At 41.6% G+C, this 17,173-nt stretch overlaps 1 protein-coding gene and 2 long non-coding RNA genes across 22 annotated transcripts in view; 1 reads left to right on the top strand and 2 right to left on the bottom strand.

The window, feature by feature from the left end:
- The window catches only part of LOC111246189 (uncharacterized), a 132,944-nt gene that overhangs the window by 52,506 nt on the left and 63,265 nt on the right, over positions 1 to 17,173 (bottom strand). The window lies entirely within an intron of this gene.
- On the top strand, positions 24 to 9,739 carry LOC147757011 (uncharacterized). Of its 10 annotated transcripts, XR_015325163.1 has the most exons (4): positions 227 to 422; positions 4,726 to 5,466; positions 6,025 to 6,126; positions 6,227 to 7,255. It is a non-coding gene; the product is annotated as an uncharacterized LOC147757011 (long non-coding RNA). The 10 variants fall into 10 exon arrangements; XR_015325169.1 differs by adding an exon at positions 24 to 65 and having other exon boundaries at positions 390 to 422; positions 4,726 to 7,255; XR_015325167.1 differs by adding an exon at positions 50 to 187 and having other exon boundaries at positions 390 to 422; positions 4,726 to 7,255.
- The window catches only part of LOC147757010 (uncharacterized), a 14,035-nt gene continuing 3,667 nt past the window's right edge, over positions 6,806 to 17,173 (bottom strand). The window contains exon 3 of the long non-coding RNA XR_015325171.1: positions 6,806 to 7,654. This is a non-coding gene — a long non-coding RNA (uncharacterized LOC147757010). The remainder of the gene's footprint in view (positions 7,655 to 17,173) is intronic.

Below are 17,173 nucleotides of genomic sequence, written 5' to 3'. Positions count from 1 at the left end.
ATGATTAGATGCCACGCACTAATTCGAAAACTCATAGAAGCGTCGCCTTGTTTACTATTAATTAGGTTAGAAAAATAATTAACTCTCTCTACAATACTTTTATTAGTTGTGAATTAAAATGTATATAAGCTGTCAGCAGTAGCCATACACGTGAATCAAAATCACGTTCTATTCAAGAATAATAACGGTAATTCGATGAGTAGATGAATGATTTTTTGTCTAAACAGCTCGCAATACAATTCGTCAAATAAAACGATACGCGTATATTCGAAATTTAGTTTTTACACCATTTGTGACATGTGAGCTCTTTTATCTAGAGGCATAGGTTCGTCGGAGTTTTACTTAGTTACCGAGCGTCATTTTATTGTAGACCGAATCTCTATTTCCAGAAGGATTTCTTCAGAATCTGCTACTTCTTCAGCGTAAGTGGTTTAATGACGTTTATTCACAAATTTCACTACCGCATTGAGATCTTCACTCAAGCGAATAATGTATTGTTCACAGGCCGAATACCTTTATCCAGCCGTGCTAATGGCGTATAATCTGAGTGAGAATATCTCGAAGGACTTTCTTGTAAACCATCTGCTTATTTGTGGGCTCTTGTTTACTTCACAACACTGGTGGCCTCATCATGCGTAAGAATAAAGCATGTCTAACCGACGAGGCTTTCATAGGGGCTGCGTTGAATCGGAGAGTGTATTCACCATGAAAGGCTACCAATTAAAGATATTAGAATATCCGTTTGTTATGTCGAGGTATTAGCGAAGACTATAGGGCTTCTATTTGGGAGACGAACGTTCGTTCTGTTACGTTATTTTATTTGTTAAACGAGCCGATTATCGTTTAGCATTAGCATTACATATCACGTAAGAAAAAAGAAAAGATTTAAACCTCGCAATTCCCGTGTGTTGATATTTATCGATACAAAATTGTGCTACGCATTGAATAGGAGATGGTAAACAACGTTCATAGATCGACTTTACTTTGGCTGTACGTCTTCCACACGTGCCTCACATAACAGGCAAACCAGCAGGAATTCTTATTTTCTCAGCCGTCGGAGCAATGCCATCTGATGGGAACTCGCTAGCGCAGATCTCATCGGGATAATTTCTTGTCATAGTAAAGCTATAATTTAATTTTACCCCTACAACACAAAAGCGTTTGCCAGGATTATATTGTTTATAGGATTATGACCAGACAAACAAACACGATTTAGAACGTCCATTGAAAGTAAATTGTTATCATATCAGCTAGTCTGCGCTTTTTCTAAATGGCTATTTCATGCCACGTTTATTTATTTACGTTTAAATGAATTATTTCAGAAATAAGCAAATAGCTCAAAAACGTTAAAAGTTCATAGAGGCAAACGCAGATGACATTATCGTTAATGTATGCTTGCAGCTCTTTCTGTCTTTAGCAACTCTGCAGTCACTTGGCGACGTGACGGTGGTCGATTGCTAGTACATAACGTATCGCTATTGCATCTCTCATCCCAATCGGTTCTTTAAGCGTCCTGACCCTTCCTCCAAATCTATTCGTTGTTTTTCTTCCCTTCTACCACGACGTGATCAAGATGACGAGCGAAGATGCTTCTTCGTTTGTTGTTTTGCCACCCGCTAACTGGCGGCGAAGGAACAGTCAGGGAAATCAAACTACTAGTGAGTGCTACAACAGCGCCCTACACCATGCACCATTCTTCGTCGGGGGGAACGTCCCCAGCGTCGGGGTTAGTGCCAGTGCTCGCTCTACAGCAGCCACAAATACAGAAGCAGCACAGTCACGATGATGCAATGCGATGTGGCATTTATCCGGCCGGCCGGCCGGCCGTTCCTTCATTCGTTGCTGCCTTAGTACGACAGGAGCAACAGCAACGTTCTTCGTCTCAGGCCGTGTTTTTTGTCTTCTCTTGCTGCATCCTGCAGTAACAATACACGGAGTCAGTCAGTTGCCGTTCTTGCCGAAGGAACGACGTCTTTAACGTGGTAAAAACAACAGCAGCTATGACTGGCATAGCCGCCCCCTCTCCATAGAGCGTCTTCTTTTGAGACAACTGCCAGCAGCAGCTCTACACGCGTACATGTGCTCACGGAAGGCGAGCGAGTCAGAAAGCAAGCGACAGATAGAGACTAATACTGAGAAGCGTCAAGATAAAGCTGCGGCAACAGGGGACACAGGGCGTCAAACCAGATCGAGAAGCGTCGCTTTCTCGCGCGGCTGGCGTTCCACTCTGTACGCTATTACCATGGCCACTCTTGAGGTCTGTAGCGGTACAGTTTTGGTGGTAGTAGCGGCGGCAGCAGCAGGCGGCCGGCGTCAGATCGACGCGATACGACGCACACCTAGCTCACGCCCCAAATCCTCGTGAACAATTCATCTGGAGCACGAACGTAGTCTTCCCCATCCGTTCGTTTTCGTACGAGTGTTACCATGTTTTCTATCCGTTTATATTCCCTTCACCATTACACCGCAACCTCCCATTCTCCCAGCCCTTTTCCCTGCTTTTCTTCAGATCATTTTTGGGGCAATAATTTCAACAATTTCCTCCAGAAAATATCCAGCAAACCGACTGCCTTCCTCTATCCTTCCTACAGGCCTTCACAGGAAGAATAAAAGCCTCTAGTCTTGCCGTCTAGGCTGGCAACTGCTACTGCTTCAACTACTAGCACAGCTGCTACTGCTGCTACCCAGACTAACGAAGCGAAGCTGCGTCTGCCAATTGTTGCTGAGTAGCTAGTTCACTTCTAAATGACTACCATCACTGATGCACGAACGCGCTCGACGCCATTAAATGCCGTTCAACACCTCTTGAAGTTGATCAATGTGACGGCAACCGGTCGTCGCCTGGTCTCTGTTTAACGTCATTGCTTATGAGAGAGGAAAAGCTCTGTTCAGAACAGGTTCACTATAACGACACAAATCGACTCGTATCATCTTGCCAGCTAACCGAGCTACCTATGTGAAAACTGGTGCGAGGCTGAATTGCGTGTGTGTTCGTGTATGTGTCTAAGGCGGTAAGTGAAGGGAAGGGGGAATGGGGCGTACGTTAGCTTAAGACTGACGTTGACAAGTAGAGAAACTTCAAACTTGAAACCTCGCCGATATTCAGTCCCATCCGGTGGGGCGGGAGGGGCTATCAGACATGCTGTTCTTTATAAATTGATAAGAAGACATCAAAAGCGAATGGCGGGGGGGGAAGGGAAGGGTGCATAACAGGCTATTAGGAAACGTTTTCCACTTTGTCACCCACCCTACCCGAACCCGCTAAATCTGTCGAGCCGCACTCGTATTATATTTCTCCCTCGTTGTTGAATGAATATAAGAGATGGATCGGTCTCTTAACTCCGGCATTTCTATGCTGTTGCTGATCATAGACATCATTCAAGATGTAAAATGAGATTGTCTGTAAGCGTACTCTGAACGACTTTGAATGGGATGCAATGAACACTCGATGTCGGCCAAGTAAGTTCGTTTGTGACTCCATTAAATCCAGTTACCGTATACGTGATTTAGCAGCGTAAAATGAACTGCATGTGTATTATACAGTCGTATTCAGACTTACGCCGAAATCGGACATAGTCTTTTCATTGCAAGCATTTGTTGTTGACAATGGGGATAACAGATGGTCGCGTCCACATTCCCATGTTAAAAATTACCTACATTCAATGTAAGGGCTAGCATAAGACTGTGTTCAATTCTCCGTTGCACAAGTGCGGGTTCTCTATTTTAACGTATTTGCCTTCCTCGTCGTACGAAGAAGGAATAAAGAAAGCTTTTTGTTTAAATTAAACATAGCCTTGTATATGTCCTACTATATTGAGGTGCTAAAATCCGATCCTACCCGGCGAAAAATAGGTTTTTCCCTGTCCTCAACATGAAGTCACCGCTTCAATGGAAGGCCAGGATGGGTGTTTTCAAAATTCTTCACAGGTACTTGTACATGTATACGAGCATGTGTTCGTAGTCGGTATTCTTTATATGGCTGATCCGCCTTGATAGTCTATAGAAGCTTCCTTTGTATTAGTGTGAGATTGGCGTAGACAGCGCCACCAGCCGCCATCGTCTACAATGGCGGCAACGCAACTTACGGCTATCGTATTCTAATGATATTGCGCCTCTAGCCACGCAACTACCACGGCCGACATCATTAGATACAAGCGTCGGGGGCTGAGCTGAAAGGAATTATATCAGTTGCCAAGTTACCAAGAACCACCCGTGATTATTGTTAGCTTCCGAGCAAACGTCCGTCGGTCTACTTATCCAAAAAAAAAAGATACCTGCCAGCGGCAGCAACAATAACAACATCCCGTGTAGGCGCTCCGATAGCTCACGTCAAAACTGCCCGCGATGGAAATGGGATGAACGTTAAGCGACGAACGCGGAGATACTTTGTACGTCCTATATAACAATTGTAGATAATAGATATGTGCGCTCATGAAGACAGTGGCGTTCATAATTACTGTTTACGAATGTCAAGGACTGGCCGAATATACTTTGTTCGTTACTGCGACAGCCATCAATACGTAGTTGTAGTAGTAACCGTCAGGACGTAACTGGCGCTTTTAGGCATTATATCGTCACCTGAAATGCGTTAACATCTTCATTTTATATTTTCTGCGTTCGCAATTTATCAGAAACATGATAGCATCGATAGCCTAACAGTAGCGCAGTGTTTTCAATCGTATCGTCGTCATCATTGTAAGGTTGACTTGTATTTGCTTTTTCTAGGAAACGAACATTCAGAAGCAGATGCGAGAAGCAGTTCAATCTTATGAAGAACAAGAACAGGATTATTGCTAATTTCGCTGCATGGAATACCAAAAAAAATCTGGTGCACGTCGCCGAATAAGTCGGTTCATTCGCGCCTTAGACAAAATCATCTAACCGAGCAAGGCACAGAATGAGCGTAATGGCACCATAACACTATAATGCTGGGGCTCACTTGTGGATTACTGATTGGTAATACATGACTTCATCACTGTGTACTTTCTTATGTGGAGCCCACTTCTGTGCTCGAACGAAATCTTGTGCGACAATATAGTTATTACGAAATGGGTGCATGAAGCAAAAAAACAGTTAACTCTCAGATCCCACACACAAGCTGGCACTTCGTTCTTCAATAACCATGGGTGACAACAGCAACTGCTTGCCTGCATTGATTTTTACGCATGATCATAGCGATTGTCATGCGATATCATACGATAATAAGTATCGTGGTAATATCACGGCTGGGAGCTAACGAAGACAGAAAACGACCGAGATATCGCTAGTGTCCCTGTCGACCAATAATATAGCTATTATTTCTACTGTCCAGGTATGTTGGTCACCAAGTCAAAATTGGAACTTCATGATGATGTTCGGACAGCGTTCCCACAACACTTAGCGACGTATTTTCCTCTTCGTTGAACAATTACAAGGATTCGGAACGACTGGCTGATTCAGCGTTTCTGCTGCAGTTCAATAGATTGCGTACGTTTTTCTTGTTTCAGCTAATCAGGCACCTTTGCTAACGCCGATAGTAGACCATTTAGCGTAATCAAATGGACTACGAACATAGTATCGCGTCGTGACGGTAATAGAGTAATATCGTGTTACTCTGCAGCTGCATAAAAATCATCTATTGTCATTATACTGCTCGTACACAGTGCACGTGCATACTGAAAGCGTAGGGCAGTGTACATGTTTCGATTTTTGTGGCCTATGTCACATTTGACTATGAATTGGAAATAAGTTGATTATAGATATAAACAATGGCTATAGATGAGATCTGTCTTTAAAGGAGACAACAATTTGCGAGAGTGTAATGGGTGACGCAAATTTTGGGGTTTCATGTGTGTTTATGTATTATTTCATACGCATTCATATAACGTATTGCTTAAATGGCCGAAACCATTTTGCAGGCGGACGCTTTGCAGGCGACTGGTTCCGGGGTCCTACGGCGTTCATACAATTATCTCATGCCCATTATGAGTTTTCATCGAAATCGAATAATTATGACACATTTCCAATTTTACGTATTCATTTCAGTGAACTAAGCTGATTCTTCCCGCCGCTATCCGATTGACGACATGGTCATTGATTATACTACCCGGACAGAAACTCAGAGTCACGGAAATTAATTTGTGTTACGTGAGCAGAAACTTAATCGCATTGTATACATACATACTGTATCAAAAAATGGATATGGCTTTGAAAAATTCATAACGTCTCAACTGTTCTTTCTTTTCAGGATATAATTAATTAATTAATTAAAAGAAGTAATTATTGGACTAAGCTTATGCCTTCAGCAGAGAAACATTTTTTAAATGTAATTCAAAATATGAAAATGAGACCCATCTACGCGACTGACAATTAATTGGATAGGAATCAGTTTGAATAGGACGAACCGTTCAGGACGTTCATGGGCAACATTTCGACAATGCAACAACAGCAACAAGCTTCGCCAGCCAAGAAGAAGCATTGAAAGGTATAACGATATGTCCTGAAACTTCGTAAGACAGTCAGGTACTAAGCTGGACATCAGCGAACTGAGTGTTCATCGCATTTTAAAAATTCGAAACGGGAAAGCTACATTTCGATGATAACACATGCCATCGATGAAACTAATCGAAACCGAGAAACACAGCGTTGCTATTTGGAAAACAGTTAAAAAGGTTATCAGTGTTTCGGAAGGATATTTTAGAACAATGAATCTATATTTTGGACAGAACGGTGTAATTATAAAGTCTGTAGATGATGAGTTTACCGGGTTTACAATGTGCTACCAAGGGTGCAGTACAATGACCGATATCAATAATTTGACAACACGTTCGAAAGGAGTTTGCTAAACGAATTTTATTTCCAACAGTACGGAGCACTTGCACAATATCATTGTAATGTAAGACCGTATCTTGAAAAATTATTCCAAATGAATAGGCTGGATGAATTGGTCCCATAAGGTCCTTGCCTATTCTGCAGACCTTATGCCGACGGATTTTAGTCTGTAGGAACGTTTCGAAGACAACAAGCACTACCCCATAAAGCCGACAGTATAGAAATATTTCATAAGAGCAACTAAGCAAGAATCGGTCGGTGCGGCAAATTAAATATTTGGAAGTCTGCTAACCAGTGGTCCACCACGATCGGCAATGTATCGACCATAACGGTAGTAACCTTGAACACCTATGCTACGAGGAAAAGCTATACATTCACTGTAGAATTACGCTCAATTTGAACATTGATTACATACAAATAAAACGTGAAGTTGTTATTATTTGAACTCTACATAGATTGTTTAGAGTAAAGAGGAATAGCACTTGCAGTCCATTACTATCAACAATAATAAAAAAATGAGCAGAGTACCAATTTTTCAACAAAGCAATGGCTAGCACGGTTCTGCAGCAATAAGGATCGAGGCCGTTAAACGTCCTTGTTCTTCTCTGGAAACTGAGAGAAGTCCCGAATCGTATGCGTCTACCTGCAGGTCTTCGTTTTTATCTTTACTATATACAGAAACGGAATGGCATAGACACAGACACACACGCCCGTACCGCTGATCACCGGCGCTCAGTAACAGCTTGAAGGCGGCGCCAAGAAGTAGGGTCGCCATCAATGTGGCCACAACGATGATATTCGCATTATTCCGGCCTAGCTGCTTCTGAACCAAGCTTCTACAACACTGACAAAAAAAAAAAAAAAAACAATTCAAGGCGTTGCAATTTTACTAGAAAGATAAGCGAGTGAGTAGTCGTAACAAGGCGTCATGTCTTGGAAATGCCAGAAAGCGTTCCAACAATCTGCAATGATCGTAGCTCACACTAATATTTCGAGATTCGATGGATTCTAATCAATAGGAGAATGTGTACATAGCAGGGTATTGTAAGGAAATAAATCAATAAGCGTTGGGCGTGCGACGTTTATGATGATTTGAGTTTTTGTACGTCGCGTAAATAAAGCAATTCTAATCCGTGTTTTAACGAACCCTATAGCAGTCTAATCGACTAAATGATTAATTTCGTCCTCCAGAAGCGGAGGGGACGACAAAAATATGCAATTTCCGGTATCATTACGCTGTTAACTTTAAACATCAGCCAAGAACTATTACTATTACTGCACTTGCCAAGAACAACTATTTAACTATCTGATGGCTATCGTTCGTTAACAGAAGATGGAAAGTATCGATCGTATTTATTACAGAGTATAGTGACATCGTATTACAGATATACCAAGTTTGTTAGTAAATTTGTTAAATAAATATGGCAGAAGATAAAAATGGCTTGAACGTCACTTAAGTTTAACTGAGCGTAAGTTTGATAATTCGGGCCCTCGCTTATAATAATAGAAATGATAAGCAAAAAAGAAGCGATATATATATATATATATATATTTTTTTTTCAGTTTATCTGTTTTTTCTTTTTACTAGGTTGGAATCATAGGTAATTGCATTTTTTTTTTTTGGTTTTGATCAGTGTGTACGTGGCGTTTCCCGAACACAAAACAGGTGAACGTTTTTGAGGCACGTGTGCACAATCTGGAATAGCATAATTCAGGAAGAGAAAAAGCCGCTACATCCGTGGAGTAACAACTGTCAAAGAGACCAGGCCTTTGACGATAATAGCGTCAAACGAAATGCACAGTTGGCCTGCTTCGAACTGTCAAACGATGACTGATTCGAAGAACACCACAAGATTCGACTAAGTGAACAAAGCTACGAATCTTCCGATGCGCTTTGCCTCGCCTTCGAATTCAAGCACCATCAGCGTCACCGCTACCTGTAGTACCGTCCTCAAACCGCGCTCTGCTCTCCAACGCGAGTATCGACAGCTGCACAAATAACTGCTATAACTGAAGGTTTTGTTTGCACCGTTCATTGCGTTATTCCTAAGCTCCTTACATAGGCCGTGTTACTGACGCGGATCTTCATCAAAAACACGTTCGAAAGAAACTTTTGAACAGAGGAGCAAATTCAAAACTTCGGCTTCTCTTCGGGGCCTTATCCGGTCGTTGTATTAGAAAAGAAATTCTAACACAGGACAATTCATACGAGACAATACGAAAAAGCAAAGGTTGGAAATAGCTGAAGGTCAGCTTCGAGACAGGATGCAAAAGCAATATGAGGATAGCGTCGACGAATACGGTTAGAGAAATAGCACATAAGCGTTATCGGCGACGGTTGTGGGGTGGAAAAAATGGTGGAACACAGAGAAAAAAGGATGAATCGTTTTATCCCTGAACAGCTACGTGGCTGCGTTATGCTGTATTGCTCGTTTCAAAGACAAAGGTTGCTTGCGTACTAACCGTTTAGTTTCCCCCATTGGCGCCACGGCCCCCCACGAAGTCGACGGCTTACTTTAATTTAGCAACTTTTACCAATAGCGGTTCGATCAGGCTTCAAAAGAGTCACCACAATAAGGTCTGGTAGCGTCGAATGTTTACGATGAAACGATGGCCGCGACCTAACATTTTTTTCCAAGTGTTTACATGCATAGCTATTGTCAATGCTAGAAAACATGAAGTTCACTCTGCCTCAAGATATCCTTAGTCATTACTTAGCAGGCACTGAACGGAAAGCAAAATAATTCTAATAGCGGACAATAACCGCAAACAGACGACATTATTAGAGAAATTACTAATGAGAGCGAGGTTCTAACTTAATGATCATAATGTTCTCTACGCTTGTTTACATTTGTTCTACGCTTGCAGTGTTCTTCCTGTGTCGTCGTCTTCAGTTTATTCTGTCAAATAAAAATTAAGCTAATAATCATCCTGCCGAATTTCATTACTTTTGTATAAAATACGGTAAGTTAGTTAGGCAAAATAAAGGATCAAGCTTCGGAATCGATTTCCCTATATAAAGCAATCTGGTAATCTGTAAAATTACGTAGGTGAACAGCGTTTACGTACAGCAAGAGTAGTGGCTGAGCAGCAGGCAAAGTAATAGCACATCATGCACTAAGCTTTATTGAATGGGGTTAACTAAACAATCTAATTCTATGGTAAACATGAGAATAAAGTTGCTTGGATTAATAACAAGCGATCGCTTGTCAAAAAGCTCAACTATTTCCTATAAATGATTGCTTTTTTTTCGAATCGCCAACTTTTGCAAACTATAGACATCACGTTCTATGTAATCCCGTTCTATGTGCTGCACACATCTAGTTCTTAGGCCTCAAGCAATATCCGAAGCTTCAGAGTGAGCGAAGTTTGAAGCAGCATCGAGATGTTGATAAGTATGAATTGACTCAACGACTAGACGAAGAAAGCTGGCTAGAAACCTTAAATCTATCCTATTTCCATTTTATTGACAAAACTCAGCAATTCAGTATCACATTGCTAGCACAGCTGCAGCTACACGACAAGACCTTCGTACTAAGGGCGATCGAAACCATTAATGGATGCAGTGATAGAAGCATGAACACTACGGCAGCGCCCAGAAGCCAGCCGACTGATTCTATACTGTTACTGTTATTGAAATGTAGTGCATTGGAAGGCAAACAATTCAGGCGCAATTCGGTTAATTCCAAGTTAACTAAAATATACTACATGTCCTTCTTCAACCCTTAGTTAAATGGTAACTTCACACAACTTAGAGTACAATTATAACTATCTGACGTCATGCAGGATTTGGCAACCTTGTGCCAAATGATATCCACGTGAAGCCTTATTTAAAAGTACATGAAAGGTAGTCGTGAGTAGATTTAGACTCATGTGATCATGTGTGTGGATTTTAAGCCACACGCTATATGGAATCTGGCGAATCTCCTCTTGACTCCTTGTCTAAATCTTTGTTATATAACAGAAATTGTGAGTATTTGTTTCCAGTTCCACTAGCGTAACGTTTGTTGCTAACCATTTTTTCTAACACAAGGCACATTGACAGCGGTTTTTGACACTCGACTAGGTCTACGACCAAGACCAATCAAGCTCCGTTAGTCAGTTCAGCGTCCTCGAAGCGCCCCGGCTGTAGACGCCTCGGAGGTGGCTGGGCAGAGCTTCGGGAAAAGGAGAAAGCGCTAAAAAAAACACAGAGGGGACCCGTCTCGACAACGACAGGAGCGGCAGCGGCGGCAGTTGAAGCGGTACATCTAACGTTGGTTCATTTGGCTATGCTGACTCGTTATTTTGAACGGGTGCCATTGTAATGCTACGCAGTTCCCACATATATCACAAACCGTGATACGCTTCGCCACGACTCCTACACTGCGTCTGCCTAGACAGCGTCTGCTTGCCGCTTGCGCTGCTCGACTACACAGCCAATGTTAGTTAGCATTTGTTTCTAGCGAATGCCAGTGATCGTCATTGTTGCTACAGCCGTTGGTTTGTCAATGGCGGCAACAGTAACAACGGCGCGAAAGCGCTCTGACTTTTCTGTACTGTGGGGCGCCAATACCTTTATTGACGGTTCGACTTAGCGGTGGAAGTGACAGCAATCATTCCGCCAATATGTCGGTTTCGGATGTTTGGAGCACATCAGTTATGTCGCCATAGCAGCGATGTACGAATGAAAAACGACAAAGTATGGAAACCAATAGGACGAAAGGATAGCGCTGAGAGAGACAGAAGGAAAGAACGACCATGCAGCGTTTGTCGCAACAAACGAACCTTGCGCGGATCCCCGAAGCCGCTGCTTGGAGCTTCGCTCGTACTGCAAATTGCCACCTGCCGGTTACTAGTAGTTCTTGCATCTACGGACATCCCAGGAGGCCCAAAAGGAGCATCAGGCAATTGACAGGCGATGTCAGAAACAAAAGGGAAAGAAAAAATGAAAGAAGAATTCTAGAAGAAGGTAGGACGTCCTGTACATCGCATTACACGTCCTACAGCGTTCCTACTGTGTAATTTGGCGCTCGCGGAGACGTAAACAGGAGAAGCAACAACCGCAGACGCGGCCTATCCTATTTTTGCCGCAGAAGCGGTCTGATCTCAAAGTAGATATTGTCCTACCACTACCAACTGATAGAACTGCTGTATAAAATTGTTCTCATTCGCAATGATAGTCCTTCCTTGCTAAGACGCAGCCCTGTAGAAGACAATATAATCGTGATAATAAATAATTGTAATATAATAATCGGTATAATGGACATTACTAAGTGAAAACGGGTTAGTGAATAGATTAACATAGTAACTGGTAGATTCAAGTGCCGATATTTACTAAACGTATTTAACTGGAAATAAAGTGATACTTGTCAATAATATTACTCTAACGAAGTAAATCATTTAAAGATGATATAATGAATTCAGTCAATAGACAGTAAACGTAGATAAGAATAATTAAAACGAAGATAAAAAGGTAATGCAGCCTGCATGTAGTTATAATGACAGTTTTCAGATTTTTTTTAGGCATTTCCACATTAATTGCACCACATGTAGCAAAGGTTAACTTAAGTCCGATATCCTTTTCTGCTAGGTTCTTTGCTTAATGGAGGATACGTCAGCTGAATTCGTGAGATTCAATCCACTTATTTAACAACGGAGTCAACCGATGAAACTGCAAGTGGGCTTCTACAATGCAAACATTTAATAAATTTATTATTAAGTTATTAAATGTGTTATTTCTATTCGTACAGTGCGCTCATATTTATTTATGCGTGTCCGTTGATAGCAATCGTTTGTTCTCCGCCGAAAACAATCGTTCCCAAGGTCTACATTAGGTTGAAGTAGTGCGTGTGCTTAATATGTAAGTGAAATGCCGGGTCGTTCTCGCCAACCTTTCGCAAACGTAGCATGGACATAAACAAAACGGCTACTTAAGGCTCTGCAGCAATTACGTTACTGCAGCAGAAGCAGCAGCCCGTAGGCGAACATAGAGCCAAGGCATGGAGCAATAATCTGAGGTAGGCAAAAGGAATCGACGCGAGCTTAAATATTGTCCTTTATTCAGACCAAGATTAACAGTATTAGCTTTAGTGAGTTCATCCCGCAACAAACGCTTACCATTAGAACAAGCCAAAAGGCATGCGGTGCTCGTATGCCAAACAAGGGTAGGAAGCGCAGCAGTTAACCCTGGAACGGGCAGGAATAGTAGCAAAGATAGTAACCCTAGCAGTAGCAGAATTATTTGCCACAATCAGCTTGACAGTGTCCCTTCTTTAGATAGCGGCAGCCGTTATGTCAATCGTAGCAGTAATTGCAGGAATGTTAGTACGATGAACTAGCGACAAGCAGCTAGCCTCAGTTCATGCCAGTGGCCCAAGCCGTTCTGGCATTCTCAATTGGGCTTAGTTGAACCTCCGACACCCAGCAACGTCTGTTTCTTGTCAGGCCTCTTTATGACTGTGTCTAGCGTGAACGAACACCAAGCCTACCCTAGGACCGTTAAGAGAATTTGTTACCATATCAATAATGCTTGCTATACCTACACAAATTGAGATATAAATCTACCCTGTGAAGTAATATATAAATTGAGTTGTACATGTCTTGAAAACTCCAGCGTAGTAGACTAACCGTAGAAAACAACTATGAAATATTGTCAACATACGTGTTTACAAACATATTAACGAAACGATTAAAACGCTGGCATATAGACCCGTAATTATTTTGATCGGAAAAAAACATTGTGTGATTAATATTCACGTTGATTCTAATCATCAAACTTAAGTGTCATTGGTATGTTTATTGTTAAACAACAATGCGCCATCGTTATTTCTTATAGCAAAAAATGTTTTAAATTTCTCATGTTTTGGTGGTGCTCGAAGCAAGAAGGGTAATTGTTCCGATTTCTATCACGATGATAATAACTTATTGTGATTACGATAGTTTCAGGTCGTAATTATAGAGAGATTGGCCAAATTAACTGAAACAAATCGGGCTGCAATTGCAAGAATATTAAGTTGAAACTTGCTTTTCGTTTCTCTGAAACGTCTGAAAAATATTTTTAAACAGTAGGTGTCACTACACTATCTGAGGCATCGGCTAATTATTGATAAAAATTTTATTTTATCGACAAAATGCTGTTACCTCAAAAAATGCTGTTTCTTCAAAGATACCAGCGGCGTTGTATTATATCATTTGTTTCTCCATAGAATTATATCTATCTTAAATCGTATTATAAAAAGCTGATACCATGATTCGAACCATCGTATACGATGAGACAAATACAGACCGGGGGCCTTAGCCAACGCATTCCAATTAGGCATGAAGCATTCTTCAACATGAGGATTCTTTTTGGTCAAATCCAGATGCCGCGAAGCCAGCGCGGCTACATTAATGGCATTTCTCGAACTGGTCCTACCAACTAAATATTGTTCGTACGTTACAGTCAACGTCCTGGTGCGACAAGCTCCACAGGACCGGACTGACTGTTGTTTCATGTTAATTAACGTCTCGAAAGACATCGGGATCATAAACACAACAAACTGCACCAGAACCATGTTGTGAGCATTGATACTAGAACAACAATATTAGTAATGACAGTGGGACATAAATACATACACGTTAGAAGCAAAATCAGCTGCGCAGCGAAGACATAATTTAATGAGGATTCAGGCGTTTGCAGATGCGACTCACTAGAAGAATGAGCGCTTGCCCTTTGTGAACACTTATTCCACCCATATCGGTTGTCGTCGCTGTTTTTGATGTTCGACTTCAGCTGCTGCTGCTGCTACTGATCTCTTAAAGCCTTTATCGCCCCCAAAGCCAGCCCCTTTATAATTTACTACACTCGCTGTCTTTCCAGTGTTTCGTTTGATTCCTATAAACCGATAAATAAATATATACTGTCGTCGGTGTATTCACTCTTGCCCGACATCCTCCGGTTCTCCGATGTCGCGTCAAAACCGATTGTCTCACCATTATTGAAATCAGCTTGATGTTATTGATTCTAATGCTGGTGTAGATCACAAAAGGAGCAATGGCTGCAATGACGAGGAGAAATATTGCTTCTTCGAGCAGGCAGGCCATTTGTTAGCTTCTCTGCACAGCTGCTTTTGTCGTGTGTCTCTATGTATGTGTATGTGTCAATTCGTAGAAGCAGTCTCTAACATCGTGTGCTGCGAGCTTGTAAAAATGTTTTGTTTTCGCTTCATGAGAACAACTTCCCCTAGCCATCACCTCGACATCTACTTTGTTTTCAGTGTAGACCCTTACCAACTGGCACAACAAATACGGGACTGGTAGTAATAGCCACGGCATCCGTAGACAGCACAAATCCGACATCCAAAATCGTCTCAAAAGAAAGCCCGTCAGCAGACAAATTCACTTGGCCGATCTGGTTTACCCACGGGGCTATTGCACTTTGCCACCTATCCAGTAGCGGTGCACAGCCAAAGAATCAGCCATATCGCTATCAATTGTTGACGACCGTAGCAGAAACAGACGACAGCTATTAGTACGCTAGCTCCCCCGCTATCTTTTGTCCGTACTACACTCTAGTCCAGTGTTTTCCCGTATTTGGTCTTCATCTTTCGTCTTCTGCTTTATTACCTTTTTCCTCTTGATTTCTTGTTTTGACGAATCTCGGTTAACCTCGTTCAGTGATCATTACGTTTATTCGTTGTTGCTGACAACCCTAAATATACGGTAGTTTTATTACCTCACTGAGTTAGAAACATCTTTCTGAAAGACGGTATTGTTTTTCTTGTCGGCAAAATCATGCCGTGTTCATTGTTTCATTGATAATATCTCGTACTGCTAGAATTAGGATGAGCTCAGATGCAGGGGTGGCTTAATTTTCTCGTAGAAGCTCGAATTTACACCGGCCTATCTCCTAGAATAATGAGATAATAGAAGGCCAACTGTGAAAATATGTAGCAAAGCAGAACGCAAACTGAATCTCGCATTCATCACGGCACAGTTCTTTTACCGATTTTTGGGAATGGGCAAATATCTGACAAGATGAAAGGGCTTTCTACTTGGTGACGGGACTCTATTGTTATTAAATTAACAGAAAACGGGCAGTTAATATCAGCTCTGCGAAATTTTAGCCGTCGCTAACAGCCAAAAAAAGATTTTCCCTTATGGAAAAACGTTATCTTTATTGAGTGGTTTTCGGTGTACTTGCAACTCTACGAAAAATTGGCCCTCGTTTTAATTGTTAATCTAGCTTTTTTACCAGTGGATGCTGCTGCATCTTGTAGCTCCCATGTGTCTGCGATGTTCCAGACGGCCAGATTTGCAGCTCTAGCCGTCGCGTCGCGTTACATTTGTGTCACTGATTAGGTTACCGAAAAAAGAACTGATATAATATTATGATGACAATGTCCATCAGAGCCTTATTCAAAACGTGGAAAATGATCCTAAACTGCCATTTAGGCTCATTACAAATGGAAAGGCGGACAAATAATACGATGCGTTTGTCAGATGTAAAACGAATATCTGTTTCATGCCTAAACAACTATCGGGACATACTTTCAGAATCGATTAATATTTCCAATCTAAATTTTTATCGCGATGTTTTTTGTGCTGCTCAAATATGGAAATTATAGAAAATTACTTGCTTCATCTTCGTTCATTACACCAGGTCGATCAAGGTGGCGGATGCCCGATTTAAAGCCATATCCACGGATGCGCTCATGGCGCCCCTTTACTAGCCCATTGTTAAATCTGTTCTAACTGTACGTAGCGGACGCCGATCATAGCTATGATTGTGTGTACATATATACGATGCGTAAGCTTACCAACATATTGAATACTTTTTGCCCGAGGTGGATGTATTGCAGTGTGGAATACGCTCTCGTTTTGCGGGGCATAAGCGTCTATTTAGTTCTTTCATTAAACTAGCTCGTTACTTTAGACTCGAATGAGCGAGAGAGTTGAAAGAATGGTGTCTAAACGATCGATACTAGCTCTTCCAGGCTTGGGCTATGCTTGTCGCCGTTGTATGTACGCCGTTACATTGCACGCAGGTTGGATATAATAATCAATTATTTCCTCATGTCCTAGGCGAGCTGCTAATACAATGTTCTCGTTGTTCCTACCGTAACTGTTTGAATGGTTTTAGGTAAAAAAAATAATTCGGGCTACATAATGACTGCTACTATTAAAAATCTCTCAAAAGACCGTTTATACCGCCTCCACCTACACTAGTCAATTGTTGCCTGGCAACATTTTTAGACAACAGTAGCGAAAATATGAATAAATACGTAATATCCTTGTTTCACTTAGGACCAAGGCCCCGTTACCACTTCATTTCAGGTATCAGAACAATATTGTTTAACATTATTATAAGCTAAAGTAAATTGATGGAAAATAAATGCATTTT

The sequence above is a fragment of the Varroa destructor genome, unplaced genomic scaffold (genome assembly GCF_002443255.2).
Source record: "Varroa destructor unplaced genomic scaffold, Vdes_3.0 BEIS01000003.1, whole genome shotgun sequence".
Classification (NCBI taxonomy): Eukaryota; Metazoa; Arthropoda; class Arachnida; order Mesostigmata; family Varroidae; genus Varroa; species Varroa destructor.
This window is presented reverse-complemented; position numbering and strand designations above follow the sequence as displayed.